The sequence below is a fragment of the Coturnix japonica genome, chromosome 1 (assembly GCF_054131305.1).
Source record: "Coturnix japonica strain WE chromosome 1, WE-NBRP24, whole genome shotgun sequence".
Taxonomy (NCBI): domain Eukaryota; kingdom Metazoa; phylum Chordata; class Aves; order Galliformes; family Phasianidae; genus Coturnix; species Coturnix japonica.
In genome coordinates this window covers 174,230,406-174,254,690 of record NC_140663.1, presented here as the reverse complement: position 1 = coordinate 174,254,690, position 24,285 = coordinate 174,230,406, and the positions used below count along the sequence as shown (strand labels likewise).

General features: G+C 35.6%; 1 protein-coding gene across 2 annotated transcripts in view; it reads right to left on the bottom strand.

The window, feature by feature from the left end:
• TENM4 (teneurin transmembrane protein 4) overlaps positions 1-24,285 on the bottom strand; it is a 1,507,827-nt gene that overhangs the window by 1,053,244 nt on the left and 430,298 nt on the right. The gene's annotated exons all lie outside the window — the stretch shown is intronic.

Below are 24,285 nucleotides of genomic sequence, written 5' to 3'. Positions count from 1 at the left end.
CCTATTTTTTGTTAACCTCGAATATAGGTGAAAGTGTAGACATGTTTGCTGCTAAGATAAATTTTCTGGTCCCAGGACTGATACCTACATATTGAATAATACATGATAGAGGAAATTAATAATGACTAAAATACTCTTTAATATCATCTTTTATTATTCGAGTAAACAGAAAAAAGTTAAATTACACAATCTCATAAGTAATGAAAAGATAAAATTGTTGGCATTTCATATTTCCCATCCCAGTCAGTGCAATCAGGAAAAGTACTTAATTTTAAGAAGCTTTTGGATTTTTTTTCCTGTAAACTTAACTATCAGCCAGATTTGAAGTTCAACCTGGATCCTGATCCTCAAGTTTCCGTGCTAAAGAGATCTCCTTGTTTCAAATCCAAATTTCTACCTCCTTCTTTATACCTCATTTACCATTAACTTTGTAGAACCATAGAATCATATAATGGTTAGGATTAGAAGGGACCATTAAGATCACTGAGCTCTAGTCCCCCTGCTATATGCAGAGACACCTCCCTTTACACCAGGTTGCTCACAGCCCCATCCAGCCTGGGCTTGAATGCTTCCAGAGAAGGGGAATCCACAACCTCTCTGGGCAGCCTTTTTCAGTGTCTCACCACCCTCTCAGTGAAGAATTTCTTGTTTGCATAATTCAGAAATATCCCCACAGAACCTTCTTGCAGAGCTGAAGACACCAATGAAAAGATTTCTCTGAATATATCAAGTTTCTGCTTTTGCAGCCTTCTAATTCCTTCTTCCCAATCACAGAGTGCTAATGTGATAATGCAAAACGAGGACAGCAACTTCTGCCAATAATACCATGGAGAAGCAGTATTTAAAGTGAGCATCAGCAAGAGGACATTAAAGATACAACTGGAAATCACCAAATATCTTGAGGAAGGAAATGTATAGCTATTAGGCTTTCTGAAAGCTGGGGAGTTATTTCAGGAAAGTTTCTCCAGCTTTATTAGCTACAGGATGAGACAAGAGAAGGAATGCATGAGGTCCATAGAATAGTTTATGTGGAACAGAAGCACTAAATCTAGTTTTTTGGGGAGTAAATGAAGGATTGGTTTTGTTTTCTATATTTTATTTAAGGGTGTTTGCATTTTTTGTTTTGTCTTCAAGTTTCTGTATTTTTCCATTTTCAGTTCCTAAGCAAAGATACGAGGCTGTCAAACAAACAAGCAAACAATACGCCTTTTCTATTTGCTCCTCTTTTAAATTCCTGTTATTAGAATTGTAAATCCTGGAGGTCCATTCACTCATAACAAGGGATCAGCAGGTGTTTTATATATGAAATTTGCAAAGCTATTGTTTGATTTTCAACTGAAAAAGAAAAAGTAATTTAGCGTAGATCACAGAGTTAATAGAGATGAAAAATAGTGCAATCCGGTTCTCCAACACTGCAATTCCATACTCTGAGACTGAATAATCATATGCTTCAAACTCTAGTGTAGACTTTACAAGTTACACTAGATTGTAAATTTTAGTTTTCTCCTTTTGCTCAACCTTATTTTCATAAGATTTGTGCCAACTTGGCTATAGCACTGTGATGACAATGGCAAAGTATATTCAGAATGTATATGGCATGTGTAAATTCAATCTAGGAATCCAATCTGGGAGGCAGCAAGCACACTCATAATGTTCTTTCTTTTCCCCCGTATACTGTGGTCTTTTGACTTTAGCCATGTTTTCCTGTTGATGGCAAAAAACAGACCAGCCCTACCCAGAAAATCTGATTTCTATCATTGTCACTGACTGACACATGTATATGCATGTTTTAATCAACTCAGGTTAATGTCTAGTATTCCTAATAGTCCTAGTATTTCACTTGTACACAGTCCCAGTTCACCTTGGTGTTACTGGAAGAAACTCACAATCACTGTTATTATAATAGTTTGGGATCTTCTCAAATGCATGTAAAACAAAACATTGCTGTTAACAATTTGGCACAATTTTTTCCTGTTATTATTATTTTACTTTATTTTCCATCTATTACAAATGTGCATGACTTTTTGGAGATGTTGGCTATTGTGAAGAAGAAAAACCCCCATAAATTCCACTAAATAACAAACTATTTTAAGTGAATGTATATTTGAATAGCTCATGATGTGCCTGATTTTAGCACTGAGATTACTATATTTTTAATTTTCCAGCAGATTGGACATAGTTTTAAAGGTTTCATCTGAAGCCTTAAATAGACCATCTCGTCTATCTAAAGGGCACAATATACTTAACTGTTCAAAAGGCACTTGATCCCATGAATGCACTTTGGTAGTAATAGGATAGTCATTTTCAAGGCCAGTAAAATGCTATTACTCATTAAAACACAAACAGATTGTGAGAATGAACACTCATGCTGATGGCTGGCAGCCTGACAAAGGGAAATGGGAAATGCAGCACTTTCCTCAATTAAGCTGCATTGACTTTGTGTGTTCCAAGCATTTGATTCTACTCCTTTCTTCTCATGATACTTCTGACAATAATAGGATAACGGATTTATGTCACGAAGGCACTGACCTTTGTCAGAGGGAACGTTTTGACAGGAAAAGATGTGATATGCTGTTACACCCTATAATTTTGACAATGAATGACAGTATGGCTGTAGGTCAGCATGGTAAAGCTTATACTTATGTTTTTATGTTGTCATCCTTAGCTAATCTTTTTGTTGTTGTTGTTGGTTGGTTTGTTTTTTAGTGTCTTTTATTACATTAACATTTTCTAATGAAATTTCTAGATGGAGCCAAATCATATTGCTAGGAAGCCCTGATTGTGAGGCCACCCCACACCCATGGGAGTAATTTATGTTCTAGAGAAAGATGGACTGGGAACATCACAGGTAATCCTAGTGAACACTGATGATACTTCTGGTTTTATAATCTATGTTGAAGATACTCTCAGTTAAAGGACAAATAAACAGTATTGCCCGTTTTGTTGATAAATGTAAAATATTTCATTCTGCTAAGATTTATCCTAATAGATGTCATCTTATTGGAAAGTGTGCAAGTTTAAACTTTGAGAAAAGAGATGTTATTCTGTGGAATCTGAATATTTAGGTTATAATAAATTGCATGGATAAAATAATTTGACTTCAGGTTAACTGAGTAGAGATATTTAATTACTATAGTATAAAAGATTCTCTTTCATGAGGAAGAGCCCTACACTGAGGTAGTTAAACAATGTGAAAAGTAAAAAAAGGCACAGAGATAGACATCTGTCCAAAAATATAGTGCAAATACTCAGTATCAGCAATTTCACTGAATTCAGGATGATAACTTCCAATTGTTTGTTCTATAATCAAACTGATCTTTTTGTAATTACTGCTTTTCCTATTTAAATAATGATAACATTTTGAGGGTGTAACAATAACAAAGTGGTATGGCACACCACGTTGAAGCTCTTTTTTTTTTTGTCTAGTAGGAAGAATGTCCTCAGAGCTGTGCATTGCAAAGAAAATTGACTGTCTCTGCCCTGGAGGATCTAATCTTGCAAACTCTTACACATGGGTAATTTCATTCACTTGGGGTTTATTTCCATTCCCAGTGAAATTATTGGTGAAATTCCCAGTAACTCCAGCAGAGATTGAGAAGTAAAATATCAAGACTGACTTATGTGAGAGCTCTTAGAGAACAAATCAAACCAGAATACTATCAAAGCAATGAAAACTTGCTTCCTGTCTTTCACCTTCCATGATTTAGGTATAAAATTGCCAAGATGTAGCATCACTTTTCATTCAGTTCTCCGAGTGACATGTAATGAGGTTTCATTGTTCACTATGACACCTTGACAAATGTTGTGTTTCCATTTCTCCTAAGAGTGACTATACAACACATCCCCACTCTAGAAACACAAAGCAACTACAGTGAAAACCCAAATGAATTATGTATGAAACATGAGAAAGGAAGCAAATGTTAACTAATTTCAAAGTGGGTCAAAATCACGACAGTTTGGTTGGTGACAAGTGAAGTAATTTTTCTAAAATATTACCCAACTATGTCTCTTCTGCTAGATTAATTTGCAGAGAAGAAATATCATTTTCCAAGCAGATGGGGAATTTCCCAAACAGAAGAGAATTTAACTTCTACACGTAAGATATAATGAGAACTAATAAATTAGGCGAAGTTCTTGTTTACCTAAGCTGAAATATTAATGGCCAAACCCATGAGTTTTCTAGTACTTGCCTTTTTCTTTTTTCTTTCTTTCTATTTTTTTAGCATGTTAAAATTTAAAGCACAGTAACACATGTTGTGATAGATCTATATATCACAGATACAGTAACATTAGAAAAGGTACCAACCACAGAATACAAATATAATGTAGCTGAATAATTTCAGTTTCTTCCACACAGATTTCACTGTTATCAGCTAGGATGTAGTACTAGGATGTAAAGCAGTACTGAAGATAAACTATATGGCTTGAAGTACTGAGAGAGTTATGGAATCATAGAATCATTTGTGTTTGAAAGGACCTTTAAAGGCTATCTGCTCCAACTTCCCTGTGATGAACAGGGTCACCTACAGCTTGATCAGGAGCTCCATCCAGCCTGACCTTGAATGTCTTTTTACAGATTGTTTTGATACAGATGCTGGTGGGCTGTATGGGGTAGCTTTAATAAAAAGGATTGTAGGTACCATGCGGGATAAGTGCCATCTGCATCTGTTACTCACAAATGTAATACCGATGCATAATATTTAGTAAGATGATAGCTGACTGCAATGATCTTGAAATCATAGCTTATGAAATCCTGAGAGAAGTGAAGAATGTGAGTAGCAAAATGAAGATGTTGCCCTTGGGAATTAAGGAAATCTGTTAGCTGGGATCCCACAGGAGTCTCTGCTTTGAAGCACAAAGGGTCTAGGAAACCTGACTGATAAGATGATCTTCAAGGACAGTCTCCTCAAAGTTGCAAGGACTGGTTATCCCATTATACAGGGAGTTGAGCAGATTTAGCAGAAATAAACACTGATAAACAAGGAAATCAAGACTCGGCTCAAAGGAAGTACACAGAAGATAGAAGCAAAGATGGACTGTGTAAAAGACTATGGAGATATCTGATGAATGAGCAGCGACAGTGTTTGTACAGGCACATCTCAGCTTGTGTTCAATCTGCCGCAAGAGGTGCAAGGCAACAAGGAGGATTTCTGCAAGTACATAAGAAGCAAAAAGTAGGCCAAGAATAATGCATTTTTCAAGCTGAATTGATGTTGGTGGAAGTGATGAAAAGCAGACAATCATGGCACACGACTTTCCTAGATCACTTTTTATTGGTAAGTCTCTCAAGTCTCCAAGAACTCTGTGGCTAACTGCAGAATTTGGAGAATAGGGACAAAACGATGGAGGACAATGGTACCAACAACTATTTGAGCTGTGCAAAGTCTCGGGGAAAGAAGAACTCCATAACCAGCTGCCTGGGAAGTAGATCTCCAGAAAAGTATGGATAATACTTTCAAGTTGAAAATCACTGTCCACAGCAATCCCTTGCTGACATAAGGGATAAGCAAATAATGGAGTTGCTTTAGCAACCAACTGACTGAGGGAAGTCTTAATTGTTCACAACTGAGCTTCCGTGAGTCTATACGAGTTTTATTGTTAGTTTTGTGTTCCTTAGAATCATATAGCAATATATAAAGTGGGGACAGTTCAACAGATGCTGTCAAGACAATCAGCAGCTGATGCCAAACTCATCTCTGAGGTCCACGGTGAACAAGAGAAATTCTATTTGGGTATCAGAGGACTGTTTTTCATTATGACAGTGATTAAGCACTGGAAAGATGATCTGAGAAGCTGTAGAAAAAATCTTTGGAGAGGGTCCCTGTGCATCCCTGAGTAATCTCATTTAACTTTGTAGCTTGTCCTGCAGAAGACTTACACAAAGTTGAATGAGGTAATCTCAGAAGAACTTTCCAACTTTAAGTGGTCTGTGATTCCTTGATCTTAATGTACTATGAAGAATATATGAGTGGATAGTAAATGCAGAATTTCAGTCTCAGAATAAAGAAGCTACAAGCAAATGTTCTTGAAAACTTCAGTTTTATTGACATCAAAGTAACTAGGAACTTCGTAATAGCTATTTACTCCTTTGCAACATGAATGCAGACCATTGTGACTACAGCATCATTCTCAGACAATATTCTGAAACCCTCAGTCAATATTAGCATGGATGATTAAACTCTATTTGAAATAAATAAATGCTAAAAAAAAAAAAAAAAAAAAAAAAAAAAAGTTGAGAAAACAATTTGCAAGTAGATTTGAATTTGGTGTAATATAATGAAACTCTTGGCTATTCTGATTTAAATCTTTGGCTCCTAGCATAGTTCCTTTGCACTGATCTGTTATCCTAATGCTGAGCTAGTAAGACTACTGGGAATCCTCCATCTCTAAGGAAAATCCTAGCTGACAGAGGAAACATGTATAGCTGGCTTTGCTTCGGGGTATTGAAGAAAAGGCCAGTTCCAGAGCAGGAGTGGGAAGTTAAAATGGATAGCAGTTTTGACAGTAATGAAGAAGACGATCACCTTTCTATACAGGGACTTCAGTATGCAGAGTAATTAGACTACTAAAAATAGATACAAATTCCACATATTTTGGAATGAAATGTTCTTTATTTTACTTTAAAAAAAAATCAGAATCACTTATTTTTGGAAATGTTTAAATTTAAAAAAAATAAAAAAGAAATTATTGATAAAACATATAAAATGATGCTGGAGTAAAAGAAAAAAAGAAATTATTTGTTATAGGATTTTTTCTTCTGTGACAATTGCATTGATTTCCATAGTAGTAATTGAAATCCGATGCTGCATCCTGTTATTTTTTTCTTCTTTTTCTTACAGCCATTTAAATACAAAATGACAAAACTATTAAAGATATGAATGAATATTTGCATGATTTTCTTAAAGCCGAATTTGGCTTGTAGAAATCCAATCTTCATTAATATTTTATAAAGAAAGGGGTAACTAACTATAGCACAGAAATAAACAAGGTAATCAGCTTTTTTTATGAACATTCCCTTTAGGACTACATCCTCTAACAATTTTGAATCTCATTTCACAGAATGCAAGAATGAGCTCATTTGCTGAGAACTAACAAGAAAAACATCAGAGCTGCATTCACCATATATTTACATTTTCCTAGGACACACTGCTGAATTCTAGGCAAACCTGATCTGCTAATAAATTTTATTTATGCATAATGCCAAGCTATTAAAAAAAAATAAATTAGCAACAACAAAAAAAAAGTTTCCAGCTTTCAGTACAGCTAAGAGACTAAAAAGTCTTTAAATCTGATTCTGGATTTCTGTCAGAATTCCAGGCAGGGAGATATGTGCAGCATGCATTAATCTACTGAACTACAAAGTCCATTAATTTTGAATACCACTATCAATTACACTATATGGCAAAGTGATAACTACATGATTATCTTTAATGTACCTTTTCTGATTCTGAGGGCTTCATTTTTGCTCTCTACATACTTTATGAAGTATTGTGCCTTCGTGTGGTTAGGTAGAAACCTCAAACATTTATATGTAAATACTAAATATTTGCACTGATATTTATTGCATCTTTAGGAGAAAAAAAAAAAAAGAGTAATAATAGAGAAGCCTTCCCATCCTAAGTATAAAAATTGATCTCAGTTCAGTAATCTGCTCTTTTTCAGATGTTACAATACTTCTTGCTGTACTTAATTTTCCTACGGTATCGTGCAGAGGGAACTCTAATCTTACTATACGTGAAGTGAGGTAATGTTGTACAAATGACTTAAGCTGTTCAACAAGATGTCTAGGGAATGAAGTTAGTTGTCATTTTACATTGATTTCCTTTGAAATATTTCTTCACTTGTAGAACCTGTACCATTTATTCATAGTATAAAACTCATCTATTCAAGCCATCTTCCATCCAAGATGGTGGTAGAAGAACTGATAAATAAATAATAATTCATAAAAAAGATATCGTTTGATTTATTGTTCTTACCTACATACAAAAACAAACAACACACATCTTTTCTCTCAAAAAGCAATCTGGTTAGAAATTTAATAATACATATATAGTTTGAATAGTAATACTAATTTAAAAACTCCTTCCTCAATTGTATTATGAACTGAATTTGGATTTTGCAGACAGCATCTCTTGCTTCTGCTGCTGAAAGTGATATTTTTAGCCATGCTCAAGAAAGAAGTTACCTAAAAGTGATGTGCTGTAAACCTAATGTCAGACAACACAAACTGATGAGGGGGAGAAAAACAAACTAGTGGCAAAATAGCATAGGACATGGCCTTTTGCCTCCTTCACAATTGTTTCTTGTATACTAACTGTTGTGGTGCCACACGTCTTTGTTATTATGATATCAGGTTAACTTTAGGGAAAAGGAAATTTTTCACTGAATTAATTCCTGAAATCTGAGTTTACATTCTTGGGGCAATTTACAGTGTTTTTTCGTTTGTATGTTTTGTTTTCTACATATCATGTAGTCTACCGCTTGCAAACAACTTACAGCAGATGCTCCTACCAAAAGTCGAATAACTCTCTGTTCTGTGCACACAATAGATGTTATCTAAGTATTTCATCGGCATGCAAACATATATTTTTCTTTGATAGAGCCGAAATATATAATTTTTATCTCTACGAAGTAAATGTGAAACTATTTTCATAAGAATATTTCAACCTTCAGGCTGTGATGCATAAGCCAATTTTTACCTCTGTGAGTAATTTCATTGAAGTTAATTCATGAAACATTAAATAAATTCAGAGGGCATACTGAGGCTGGAGCCTTTCACAGAATCACAGAATTGCAGAATGACCTGGGTTGGAAGGGACCTCAAGGATCATGAAGTTCCAGCCCCCTTGCCTGGCAGGTCCACCAAACTTCCACAAACTTTGCAATGAGCCACAGTGAGTTAAAAATGTTATATAAGGTCATGAGGGTCTAAGAAGGAGAATGGAACAGAAAATTAAAGATTCTTCCTTCTGCTTAAATATAACATTGCATTTGACTGTGTTTGTCTTTTCTCTTTCAACTTAGATTTTCTTAGTTGCAGGCTTTGTAATAAATTGAGCTCTAGTACAGCAAATTAAAGTCAGATTAAGAAAAGTTAAATTACTTTAGTGTAAATATATATTTTAAATAACCCTCTAGCATTGAGTATCACTTACTACCCTCTAGCTCCCGATATTCTTTGCACACTAGGTTCATATATTCAAAACGAATCCCTGCCTGAGCTTTGATTTTTTTAAGTAATTTCACTGTCACTGTTCTAATACAGCATCTTCAGTCTGGATCTGTTGCCTTCTAGAAGATACACAAAATGACACACAGACCTTACATTCTCCTCCTAGGATAGACACATAAGAATTCTTCTCAAATTCATTATCTGGTAAGACTTTGAAATTTTGTGGGTTCTTGTTTGTTTGTTTACTTGCTTTTTCCATTATTATTATTATTATTATTATTATTATTATTATTCATTGGTTTATAAGAACGAAATAATAATATTTATCTTTAATGATCTCTGGGCTTGGCAAATTATTAAAAGATCCATTAAAAACCCTTGTGTCTTTCACATTCTAAAATAATGGAAATATAACATGAACAGATAATTTTCTGAGTAGATAAGAAGTGTAATGAGCAGTTTCATTACTTGGGACATCTTATATCTTGGGTTGTATCTATGCAACATGAAAAGCTTCTTGTCAGTTCTTCTCCCTCGTTCAGTGTTATGATCTTCCAAAAGTGTGATTCCTCCTGGCTCCCAGGTCTTCAGGCAATTCTGAACAATCCACCATCCCCTAACTGCAAAAGCTGTCTTCATTGCACTATATGAAATGACATACCAGTACATAATAGAAAACCTGATACTTATATTGAGCAGCACATGTACAAGATGAAGCAATCTAAAGCAGTCTCAAAGAAGATCAAAGGATATTGTTCTACAACAAAGAATGCTGTGTTCAAGGTTAAGAGACTGTAAACAGAAGAAAAAATCACTATCAAATAGAAATGTTTCTAACTGTTTTCTAAACAATAGAATTAAGGAATAGAGAGAGAGAGAGAGGAATAGAGAGAGAGAGAAAAGCCCTATATAGATGCATATTGCATTGACTACCTAATGTATTAATTTTTCTCACTAATGTCATCTAAGGTATTTAAATGCCAGGAAGACAGTTCCCTTCTCCAACTGACATGAAGGGTATTTTCAAACAGTAGGTTTGGTGTAGTTTTTAATCTTATGGTAGACGCCATATTGTAAATTGAGCATAGTTAAAAACGGAGTCAAGAAACTATGGTTGAATGACAAGAGGCTAGGAGAGAGTAGAAGAGCTATTTAAAAGGAAAAAAAATATATATATATATAGAAAGATACATGAGAAACATTTCTAAATAAAATTAAATAAAATATTGAAAGTGATGGAAAATTTGGAGAATTCTTAAAGTAAAATTAATTGAAAAAATGAAGACAGAAATAAAAAAATAATAGATGGGAAACTTAAGCCATTTAAAAGAAAATGAAGAAACCATTTCCCTAATTATCCATGACAGAAAGATTTCCCTAATGTAGCTAGAAAAAAAAAAAAGAAATTTCTGTTATTATTTTCTGACTTTTGACCAAAAACAAACACCAAAACAAAACAAAATAACAAAACAAAAATCACATCTGATATGAATAAAGATTTCTTTAAAATCCAAGATAAATGAGGTATTTGGTTTTTTGCTATTTAATACTGTGAGAGAAACTGCATACAGTTAAGGAAGGTGAAACAGCATCATTTAGAAATAACTACTCAAGGTTATGCACACTATCAATTCACATACATACCAGAGATATAAAAACTTCAAGGAAAATTTCCCTGCAGTGTGGAACAGAATGTGTTACTTTTTGATATCTGAGACATAGAATCCTTAATCTCTGCTATTTTCTTCTAAAAGAATCAGAAGATAATATCATATCTATAGAAAGTTTGGCCATGAACACAAAGGTATAAAACTTATTTTGTTGAAAGTCTTGGAGGTATCTGGTGTGAGTTAATTGCTCCTTTTGTAAAGCGACCCTGTAAAACATTTTGAAAGAAGGATAACTGTACAAGTTCCCCCTGTGGAGTTCAGTATGAGAGGACAAAGAAGCAAGGATTGTACAAAGACCATGATCTTTTCCTGTTTCCATGGTGATGCAGTTCCAAAAAGGATGCACCCATTTAAACTAGTGGATCCTGCTGCATTATATTTTTAAGAAGATTTAAATCTGTTGGTTCTGCACTGGAATGAGGATGAAGTTTCCTGAGAGCTTTTTAAACTCTCTCATTCTCTCCACATTTAGATAGTATGAGCAAAGAGAAATCAAGCTGCAGAAACCCTATAAAGAACAAAAAGATTCATGAATTTCTTTTCTCACATTCCTAAATATATATATATAGATATATATATATAGATAGATAAAAAATCCCATATTAGTGTGATGTGAAAATTGAGGTTTTCTGGTTAAAAAAAGTTTCAGGAATAATTCCACCTGTTGATAAGGCGTTGTACTGGAAGATACTTCTGCATTCAAGTACTTAACTGTCACTGTTTTCTGTAAATACGAATGGTCAGCATTTGGCTATGAGTTTTCTCTCTTACGTCTGCTCTCAACAATAAGAGAAACATTTTAAATAGAATCATAGAATCATAGAATTACCCAGGTTGGAAAAGACCTTGAAAATCATCAAGTCCAACCACAGCCTAACCATAGTACCCTAACTCAAACAACTCTCTGCTAAATCATATCCCTGAGCACCACATCCAAATGGCTCTTAAACACATCCAGGGATGGTGATTCAACCACCTCCCTTGGGAGCCTATTCCAGCACTTAAGCACCCTTTCTGTAAAGAAGTGTTTCCTAACATCCAACCTAAACTTACCTTGGCGCAACTTGAGGCCATTTCCCCTCGTCCTGTCACTTGTCACCAGTGAGAAGATACTTGCCCCACTCTCACTGCAAGCACCTTTCGAAAACTGGAAGAGGGTGAAAAGGTCTCCCCTCAGCCTCCTTTTTGCCGGACTAAAGAGCCCCAGTTTCCTTAGCCTCTCCTCATAGGGCTGATTCTCCAAGCCCTTCTCAAGACTTGTTGTCCTTCTCTGGACCTGCTCCAGCGCCTCAATGTTCTTCCTGTACTGAGGTGCCCAAAACTGAACACAGTACTCGACGTGAGTCCTCACCAAGGCTGAGTACAGGGGCAGGATGACTTCCCTAGTCCTGCTCACCACAACATTCCTGATACAAGCCAGGATGCCATTGGCCCTCTTGGCCACCTGGGCACATTGCTGGCTTATATTCAGCTGACTGTCCATCAGCACACCAAGGTCACAAGGCAGCTTTCCAGCCACACCTCCTCAAGCCTGTAGGGTTGCCTGGGCTTGTTGTGACCAAAATACAGGACCCAACACTTAGCCCTATTGAATCTCATGTTGTTAACCTTGGCCCATCAATCGAGTCTATCCAGGTCCCTCTGCAGTGCCCTTCTCCCCTCAGGCAGAACAACACTCCCTCCCAACTTAGTGTTGTCTGCAAACTTACTGAGCACTCAATTCCCTCATCCAGATCATCAAGGAAGATGTTAAACAGAGGCGGCCCCAGCATTGAGCCCTGGGGGACGCCAGGAAACGACAGAAACAACAGAAGCTACAGAAACGACACCATATGTCACACTAACTCAGCAGCTGGAAAATTTAGACAAGGTACTGAACATTCAATGCCTCTTCCAAATCTCAAACTTCATAACTAATAGCAGCTAAGGTTAAGAAAAAGTTCTCGGTATACTGAGGTAAAGGTTAAGCCATCCTAGAATTTAGCATGGATCTGAGAGGATGTTAGTAGAATCATAGGATAATTTTCTCTTGTGAAGAAAAGGAAGACAGACAGTCAATGTTTGTAGTTAGTGTAGGAGAAAGAGAATTTAATGTGCAAAATTATCAATATTTTTACTTAGCTCATTGTCTCTAGGATTGGATAAAAATATGATTTTTCCATACTCTTCATTTCAGAGTGTTTTGTAAGCCTTCACTGAGAATCAGGATCAACGAATTAGTAAAGGAGCAATGATGCTGTGAGAAATGTTCCATTACTGACAGTGGGGTAGTTTTGATTTTCATTGATTTTATGAATTCATCCGGGAAGGTAGATGCTGCTTGCTTTCACCCATGTCACTACCTTGAGGACACCAATACCCTGATGAGACATGTTATGTCCCTGGGCATAAAGGTGCAAGATCAGGAATGCTGGTGTTTCCATTTTAAGGTTATACGCTGTCTGTGGTGGTAATCTGCTGTGATTCATTTCTGTTTTATACAACCTATAAACAACCTGTCTTCTCTTCCTTATATTTAATAACTGCTTTATCAACTTTCCTTACTAACAGTTTATAATCACCAGATAGTTTTTCTTTTAAGCTAGTACACCCGATGCACCTTAGACCATGACCACCCTGAATTTAGAAGATGTTTACTTCTACTTTAGATACAAGGAAGTGCCCCTGCACACCTTAACTTAACTTCTGTTTCACTTTTAATAACTGGTTTAGTAGAAGAGAACATTTTTTCCTGCAAACCCTGTCTTAGTAGTGCCCTTGGCTTACCATGGCTGTTCATTAAATTATTCAGTAATCATTCTACAAATTTCTATAAACTTAGCCCTATCCTAGCATACCTACACCCTCTGGTTTGCACCCTTTTAATTTACTCCTATAAAGACATAGGCAGAGGATTGAATATATTCATACATTTCCAGGCAACAGCCAGCATTACTGAAATGAGGAAGATGTGTAGTGGTGTTAATTCACATAAAATATATGTGCTCAGTTATTGAAGCAATTTTGTTTACTCTTCTGAAGATTTCTGAGATTTCTCATCTTCTTACCCCCAAATCCTGCAGCTTTAGATAGTGCTTAATTAATTGAATTATTTATTTCAGATTAAAAAATAATGAAAAAAAGATATCCAAAGGGAAGTCTGCTTTATAGGTGTCTAATGATGCCACTAGAAATAAAGAGAAATTAGTCACTGCTGTGAATATTATGAAATTAATCCTAGTAGCATTAGTTACTTAAAACATCATTTTTAATGGAATGTAACAAGATAGATATTTGTATTGACTGTTTCAAAAATCTCCCAGTGTTGTAGGTGAGCATAGACAAGACGGTAGCTGTACGCTGTTTTTCACAAGAGACAAATAATTGTAGATTCTTTGGCTTCTTGAAAGTTATTCTCAAAAATGGCCTGACTACTTTCTGGAGATCAGACAGTCATTCTACTCACTAAATATACTGGAGACCCACAAAATTGCCTCCTGAAACTCTTGTTATTTTGAGTAAAGCATGAGAGACACAGTGTCCGGTACTGGTGACACTTTCTTCATGCAGAAGAAACAGAAATGGTTAAAGGGTCTTCAAAATTTGGAAAATGCAAACACCTAAAAGGCAAGTGGCAGGAAATCATATTTATCAGAATGAGAAAATACATTCAGCTAGAAGTAACGAGAAGAAGGATATGGCTGATATATTATCTTGTGTGTGTCTGATATCTTTATCTACTTGCAGTTTATTGTACCTAAGAATCAAGATTAAGAGGAAATTTTTAACAAACAAGAAAAGATTTGCTGAGCTTTGGAAAGTATTTTTTTTTGTTAATGAGTAAAAAGCTATAAGAATTTTAACTCTGCAGCTTTGGTAAAATAAGAATTTTGCATTAGGAAATAGAGAGGCAGATACTGTAATACCTTAAATTTCCTTTGAACAAATCAAATTGTCATCACTCTACTGGTATGTCATTAGATATTCATGTAGAAGGAAATAGGTGTTTGTCATTTATACTCAGTGTAAAAGACAGTAGCAGTATAGTAAATGACATTTTCGTTTTGCCTGTTCTTTTTACTATTTTGCTGTAGAATATTTTTTGAAAACACTACAAATATTTTAGTCCAAAGCATTGTCATATTTTAGTACCTGAAAGATAAGATCAAAGACTACCCAATGTAGAAATGTTATTTGAGTACAAACTTCATATATCTACATAAGCACACTGATTTAAACAAACATTCAAATTTTCTCTTCTGTCTCCTGAGAACAGTACAAGCAGCTTTGCTCTGCAGTGGACAAGACAGACATTTTTGCCAAGTATATTAATTATGCTTTTGTTTTATTGTTAACAGAGATTCTAGCAATAAATATATAATACTATTTCTTACATATATTCTGCTGTGAATGTCTGTAAAGCTAAAAATAAGGATGAGGTAATGTTCTTACAAGACAACAAATTAGGATTTAGGATTGACAAACTGTCTTTCTTTATCTGGTTCAAACTGCATTTGTGATTGAAATAAGCTAGGTACCAAACAGAATCATCAGGTAATAAAGAAATCTCTTGAGACCATCAAGTCCAATGCTACTACACAGGTAATGTCAACAAACAGGTAACCTGGGACTTCGTCTGGTGGATTTTTGACTGTCTGAATGGATGGAAATGCTACATGTTAGCATGGCTCATAGATCAGGTGTTCTTAGAATCATGGATCACAGCATCAGAGTATCACAAGGTTAGAAAGGACCAACAAGATCATCACTTTTTCTCTTAGAGTGTGGTCAGGCACTGGAAAGACTGCCCAGGGCGGTGGTGGAGCTTCCGTCCCTGGCAGTGTTTAAGAGGCATCTGGATGAGCAGCTATATCTGGTTTAGTGGTTTGTTGTAGCAGAAGTAATGGGAGGATGGTTGGACTAGATGATCTTGTAGGTCCTTTCCAACCTTGTGATTCTACAAATCTTGTAGTGAGGGGCCAAACACTGAACACAATACTCAAGGTGCAGCTGCATCAGTGTTGAGTACATGGGGATGATTACCTCCAGGCCCCTGCTGGCCACACTATTTCTAATGCAGGCCAGGATGCCACTGGCCCTCTTGGCCACCTGGACACACTCCTGGCTCTTGTAGGGGCTCCTCACCCTCAGGAATATATATCCCTTGATGGAATATATACTGTTTATATAATAATATATGCTGAAATTATTTCAATGGTTTTCAGATGGCAAAGCTAGAAAGAACTACAGCAGCCTCCTGTAAAGAAACACTGAAGAACTGCTGAAAACTTTTAGCAGGAAAGCTGCTTTGAACTCTAGTCAGCCTGCACTACTTCAAAATAATTGGCATTAATGGGATAATCAAGTTCTTGAAGAATCCTGAGAGACAAAAATAAAACCAAACAAATGAGAGAAGCTTTGATGGTCAGTGAAAGACAGATTAAACCAGAATTAAACTAGACATGGGTCAAGGAGCTGTCAGTTCTAAAGGTTGAAAGGATTTTAGCACAGGGATATGCTTTTGTACAGTTCTGAAAGTATAGCGGTTTTTTGTTTGTTTGTTTTTGTTTTTTGTGGTGTTTTTTTTTATACTGTACTTTAATTACTAAAATAAATAATAATAATAATAAAATGCAATAAAACACATTGATTTATAAGGGGCTTTATGACTGGTATATATAATTATTCATCTTCATCTTTCCCCAGAAGAACAAACTGTAAATACTCAACTTTTCTCAGACAAAGGAAAACTGCTAACACACAGTGCAGATATGAAAAAAAAAAAGACAGCTTTAACCTAGAAAAGAGATTAAACAGACTACTGAAAGTTCATTAAAAACGGTGGAAATCATAGAAGAAACTGATTTCTGAAGTGCTTAAATAAATGTAACCACTTCAACACTTAATGTAACCCACTAGACATGGTCCTCAGTATTGTGAAAACTTACAGAGTTTGGTCACTTTTGTAAAGAAATGAAGAAACTGTTGCCAGCCTCTTACATGGATCTGCCTGACACATTCATGGTTAAGCAGCATCACCTATTTACTACTTTTATTTTTATTTATTTTTATTTTATGTTTTCATTCTAAAAGTACATTCCTACTGTTCAGTAAGTGCTAACTATTCCATGTGAAATGTCAGTTTAATTAGTGATTTTCACAGAAGGAAATACAGCTAGGGCTTTACTGAAGAAATTAATAAATGAACAGGTAAATGAATACAATTTTTCAATATATATATATATATACATATTGAAAAATAAGAACGCACATACAATAAACACAACTTCTCAGAAAACCAACTTCTTTTCAGTAAATAGTGTAGTGGTTTTACAGCTTTGCATGCATATAATACCACTTAGAGAAAATATCTGTTCCAAGTGTCTGCCTACTCTTTGTGAACATGCATCCGAAAGCCTAAACAGTTTGCCAAGGTCTGATTTAATTTGTTTACATTACATATTGCCAACAGCAATAGATGGCAATCACTATTGGACCAAAGGGAATAAATAAATAAATAAATAAATAAATAAATAAATAAATGAAAAAGAAAAGTGAATGAGGATGATACTTGCTTACAGTTTGAACAGGACCTGGCTGAAAATCATGTGTAATACTTGGGATGGATGCCAAAGTTTGCTACGTCATTATCAAGGTGGAAGTAAATTTTAAAATCGTAGTAGGGTATCCTGTATGGCAAAACTATGGAATTCAAAAGACAATCAAGCCCTTTTGAGGTAATGTGAACTCTGCAGTCTGATCACATGAAGAGTAAACAGCTTGCTGTTCTCACTGGTAGGCATACGACGATATCTACGTTGGCATGTAATGTTGAGTGTGTGGCTGTCAAGGTGTGCATGCACTCCTGTACTATGACATTAGAGCATCTGAGTCAGACTGACACAGAGGATGACAAGGCATACTAAACAAAGGAGAATCACTTAAACTGAAAGAATTTGTTATATAAATTTCTGTTGTACTTAACTGAGGGCAAGTATGCGCCAGCAGGCATATTCCATGTGTTGATTGTCCTGGTGCCGCGTTGCAACACCATAGGGCCTGGGTTCGAATCCTCCCTGTGGTGCAAATGGTAGAAGTGCCGCTTTGCTACACAGAGGCTCGAATCCTGGGGGTTGGACTAGATGATCTCTAAGGTCCCTTCCAACCCGCACAAGACTGTGATACTGTGATTAAAGACTCAGGCATTTAAGCTGTCAGCTACACTGAAGAGTGGTATTTTTCTTTTATTCTGATTTCCAGACCTAAGGACCTTCCCTAGTCTTTCAGTCCTGGTACATGTTTCTCTGAGGTCTTTTAAAGTCATAAAGAAATGAGAAGAGCAGTTGGGTAGAAGGAGTGTTCCAAAGAGGGACTCTCCAGTTCCACAACCAGGGGATAGGTTGGCAGAACATTAGGTTCAACTAAACTTTGTCCTCATAGAAAACTGAATGGAAGTATTCAGATAAATTCTGATGCAATTCTATCATATGGGATAAAACAAAACAAATAAACAAAACAAAAACAAAAACAAAAACAAAACATAAAAAAAGGTCATGAAGAAGAACCAGAGAACTCAGAGAACTTGCCAGCAGTCCCATTTCCTTCTGTAAGGGACAGAGCTTCAAAGTCAAAACTTTGTCCCATGATAAAGAACAATCTGGACTTAAAGTTAGGAAACAGAATTATTTTATTTTATTTTTTCTGTCTCATAACATGCAGTTTTTAAAGCATATCCCCCAAATTCTTTGTTACCTTCTTCCCCTCAACATCACATCATATGCTTTACTTTCACTTTCCTAACTAACTGCTTTAAAACAGAATGTGGCTCTTCTTTTTTGCATAGAGGAAAAAATAACATATAAAAAAGAACAAAAAAAGCAAAAAAAAAAAAAAAAAAAAAAGCCCATTTCTATTCTTGTGTTTTATCCAAAGCCAAATGGATAGACAGCTTGTATTCACCAGCCTTCTCAGAAAGAGCCTAAAGGAACCTGTTTGCCAACATTTGATTCCCTGGCAGCAAGCTTTTTGTACTATCATTAATTAGCCAGAACAGGGTGTTTTCTGTTTCCCTGGAATTTTCTAGCCAAGGGCAGACTCTACGGACACACATCAAAGAACAGTCACTGACTCTACAGAAATCCACTGAAGAATCCCATAATCATTGCTTGGAGGATTGTAACATTGAAGAGAGGAGTCCAAGAACACAGATTTTTATGTATGGTTTTATCAGAGTTTAACAGTCCTATAGTGCCATTCATTTGATTTGCCAAGCAGAAGGCAATGGTTTCATCTGTATCAAGCACTCAAGCAGAGCAGCTTGTTAGATATTATAAACAAATATGTTACAATGAAAGCATAATTTAATTTGTTAGAAGCAAGGCTAATTTTGTGTCAGAGCAGTCTGAAATATCAGCACTTAATGGAGTTATATATGCACAAGAACACATTCTGAGTTGCTGGCACCTCCTTTCATATAAAATTAGCCTTATCTAAAATGGAATTACTACTCAGTAGTAGTAATACTGTGCTGTTCATGACATGAAAATTTTAAAATACTGCCTAATAGTCACTGTGGGACAGTGAACAACGTCTGTGGCAAATAAACAATTATAAGCAGACCAAATTCAAGCAAAACTAAAATAAATAAGATTCAGACGTTTTGTTTATTTACCAGAAATGGTATTTCTCTAGTGCATTAAAATATGTTCCAGCATGCTGGACACAAAAAACCGCATATGTGGAATAAAACATGACAAAAATGTAATGCACAATAGACAAAACACCTGCTGACTTTTCTGTAAGTCTTAGACACTTAAAAATGACCAAATCAAGCAAGTCCACTACATCCACTAAATTTCCCCTAAAACAAGGAAGGTTCAGTGGGTTGCAGGAAAATAATAAATTGCTTTCTACACAGTGAAAGCACACCTGCAAGCATTCTTGATATGTCAGTGCTGTCTATCTGCTATTCAGTGACTGTTATCTGAGAAGCAATGTTCTCTCCAGAGAAATAAATAAAGGGGAAGAACATTTAAAGGCTTCAAAATCTCTTAAAAATAATTAGAGGGAAATGGAAGTTTCAAAAAAATGCATTTAAAACAATCATAACAAGAGAAAATTAATTCTAGTCCAGGTCTTCCCAGTGGTCCTGTGAGAAAACAGCATGCCTAGTATTCCATGTTTCTGACTCAAAAGGAGAATGAGATTACTTATTTTTAATAAATTCACTTTAATTTGTATGCACACTTTCAAATACCTGCCATATTTTTCTAGCAATCAGTCATTCAGTCTAAAGCTTTTTTTTTCAACACGACAGTCACAGAGGAATAGGTCATCTCCTGATGCAAATTACCATTCCTCTAATTATCATACTCAAGTGAATTTACTCCAGATGAGAACTGGAATAATTTTTCCTGAACTAATTTTTAAGGAATTTTTCAGGTAAGAGTGAATTTTGGCCACAACAAATGACTACATAACTTTCTGACAATAAGCATTTTCTTAAAAGTAATGACAGTGATAGAGACTGCATCTGTGTCCGGGGCCTCTAGCACAAGAAAGACGTGGAGCTCTTGGAGTGGGTCCAGAGGGCAACTAAGATGATCAGAGGGCTGGAGCACCTCTCCTATGAAGAAAAGTTTGAGAGAACTGGGCTTGGAGAAGAGAAGGCTCCAGGGGGACTTCACTGTGGCCTTCGAATACTTGAAGAGAGCATATAAACAGGAGGGGCAGTGTCTGTTTACAAGGGTGGATAGTGATAGGACAAGGGGGAATGGTGTAAAACTGAGACAGGGGAGGTTTAGGTTGGATGCTAGGAAGAAGTTTTTCACACAGGGGGTGGTGACACACTGGAACAGGTTGGCCAAGGAGGTTGTAGATGCCTCATCCCTGGAGGCATTCAAGTTCAGGGTAGATGTGGCTCTGGGCAGCCTGGTCTGGTAGTTGGCCACCCAGCACGTAGCAGGGGGGTTGAAACCAGATGATCATTGTGGTCCTTTCAATCCATGTTGAATGGAAGGTGTTACATTATTTCTCATTATCACATACCTGTTTGAGAACCAGAGGCAAAAAGCTATGTATATAAGCATACACCATTACAGACCAGCAGACCAAGTAACATTTTGAATTTGACAGTGACCTACAAAAGTGTTTCAGAAATGGATCTAAGATCTTTGTGACAATAGAGGTATATAGTATTTCCACAAAGGGATAGTTTCCTTTACTCACATAATGATTTTGGTAGGAAGGTATGACTTTTAAGTAGAACAGGTGTGCAAATCAGTAAAGAACCACTCTTTAGCGTTATCCAAAATATTTTAAAGAGAAAGTATGTAAGCATTTTTTTTCTTTGTGATCTCTAAATTGATAACTGAAAATAAAAGAGCCTGAATTTCAAAAGTTTTCAAATGCAGCATTTCTACAAAAGCAGATAGAAATAAAATATTAATGAAATCTATATAAAACACCTAAATATATTAATTCTCAGTGTTTTGGTATTTCTTGCCTTTATATGCATATTGGATCTTCTGTATCAGTAAGGCTCTCCATTAGTGGTTAAAAGAGTACTGTGTCTGCATTACAACTGGGACAAAGGTCTGAGAGAAACTCCTGTTGCTTTCTGCCTTCTTTTTTTTTTTTTAATTAAGATTTAACTGAGCTTTGTTTCAGAGTAGTGGACTGTGAAACAAGGATTGGAAGATTAGACCTTGCTAGAGAAAAGTTATGTATGAAATATTACTATGACAAGGTTGTGTGGATAGTTTGTGATGTGTGAAATGAAATTCCTACTCAATGTGCCTAAGCAATACAATTAGTGCTATCTTGGTCAGTTAGAACTGAAAAGATTTGTTCCAAAAAAACCCATACCTAATGTATATTTACTTAAATTCTAGTTTTCCACAAAAATATTCATTAAGATGTCTGCTCTGATTTCTTCTTTTTTAATGTATGGGTTAATGTGAAAGAGTGATTTCAAAAAATTTTTGTGACAAACTTGTGAATATTTAGTGCATCCTTGATCAGAGTAGTAAGTACAGTAAAGTCATGAAATTTGTCAGGTATTCAGTACTTTGCAGAGCTGGAGAAACTCAAGCTGATTAGGGGAATCCTGTTTGAGTCATTTTTAATATAAAATGCCATCTTGAAATAATCAACAGTTTCAAACAATACACCTTGAACAGGACAATTGAAACACTGGTACTAAATAGAATTTGTTCGATCCTGGAGAAGGAAATCAAAGTGAATAAAAGGTTTACCCAGCTGAAAATATGAATTTATTTTCTTTCCTTCTGATGATAAAATGCAATCTTTCTTCAATGGTTTCTTCCAGTTTATAGCAGAACTGAAAATGTTTTCAAAAATGGCATTGGAAAAAAACAAAAACATATCTTTCAGCCAAGCAATACCATCAGAAGCTGTACAAATGGCTCTGTCATGGTTTCAGCTAGGACAGAGTTCATTTCCTTCATAGTATCTGGTATGATGCTATGTTTTGGCTTTAGGAGAAAAGCAGTGTTGATAATACACTGATGTTTTGTTTGTTTTTGTCTAGGGGACTGCAGTACCTTGAGGACTGTCTTGGCTTCAGTTGGCTGCTGGTGCACAATCACTTTGTGCGTCATTTGTGTTTATTTATATATATCTATACGTATGTATTACATGTAAATACACATACATTGTCACCATTACTGTTATTTCTCTCTTCCTTTTCTTATTTAGTAAATATTTTTTCATCTCAACCTACAAGTTCTACATTTTATTCAGATTATCTCCTCCATCCCACAGAGAGAGTGGGGAATGAGCAGAAGGCTGTGTGGTGCTTGTCTACCTGCTGAACCACAACAAGCTCACTGAGACTGAAGTGGACAGTTCAGTATTGGTATTGTTCATAGTCTTAATATTATTTAAGATAGAGTTGCTTAAATCCTGCCGATCTCAAAGAGTTTGGAAAATTTCGTTCTGATTCTGTGCAGAGATGAAACTTCCATTTATGCTATTATAGCTTTGAGATGAGTACAGTCTAAAGCAATAGAATAATACTGTAAAAACTTTCTAATAGATTCAGTCTTTGTCAGAAATGTGCTTGAGCCAATCTTTCAGTCAAATCAACACAAACACAGCAGCAGGTAACATGGACTTAATAAGAATCCCAGGCATTGGAAATTGTTTGCCTACATCAGTAAGTTGTTAATATGTTTTCTGGTGTGACTTTTACCTTTCCCCATAAAAAACATTGCCCTACAGTTCCCCGATGCAGTTTGGCTGTCAAAACATTCCACAGCTGGCTCCTGATAGTTAATTTTTGCAAGCCACTTTGTTTTGAAAGTTATGATGTGGCACTTGGACTAAGCACCTGCAAATATGTTCATGTTCAGTTTACCATTCGCCAAAATGTCCTGGCTCTTGACTATCCATATGTTGTGTACTGCATGTGACAATAACTCTGAATGAAAAATAAATAAATAAATAAATAAATCATCTATTATAATTACTTCTGGCTAAAAATAAAATAAAATAGTGAAGATTTTGAAGAAGAAAAAAAAAAAGAAGAAGGGGAAGGGAAGGGGAAGGGGAAGGGGAAGGGGAAGGAACAAGTCAAACCAACCAAAATACTCTCTTTCTATACTTAAACCAGTGTTGAAATGAAGGTCTCTGGGAACTCATAAAGCCATGATTCTGTCCCTGGGGCAGCCTGGAGGGTCACAGGGATGTAGTCTGAGAAATTTCCACATGACAGAATAAAAACAGAAATCCAAGTGGGATCTCTATATTCTATGTTTGTCAGGACATTTTGAAATAGGATTACATTTTGAGAGAATTACATTGAAGGACTAAGTTTAGATGGAGAGAAACAATATTTATTTCAGAATAATGATTATTCTTTTGCCCTATGTGTTGTATTTTTCTGTCTACTTTATGTTTTATTGGATACTGTATTAAAAAAAAAAAAAAAAAGGAAATAACCATTATGCTGTTTCATAGCATGGTTCTCATAAAAGTAAAACAAAATCCCTTTTACTTTCATAGTTTTAAAAGCAGCAGCATCTTATGAGTTCTTTTTTTTTGTTTTTGTTTTTTTTTTTTGCAACATCTTGTCAGATACCCAAATTATAAATTATCTACTAAAAAGCCTGTTTTCCTCACTGTACATTGCCTAGCTCAGGGGAGTACTGATTCTCATTAAAGTCTACTGATGAATTATTGCTACTGATATCTTTCATTATTTTTATAATTTTAAAAAGTAATGTTATGTTTAAATAATATTTCTTTGTACTCTTTGAATCAGGCACTAAATCTCAGAAAGCATCTTCAACCTGACACAAACTGATCCATGTCTTGGCTGGATCCTCCAGACCCTACCGTCGTATCAGGAATAAAAAATTAGAATATTTCCTCATTCTTTTGAAATCAAAACCACAAAATATGAAACAACTACTGAAAAAAGAATTTAAAATGGGAATGTTA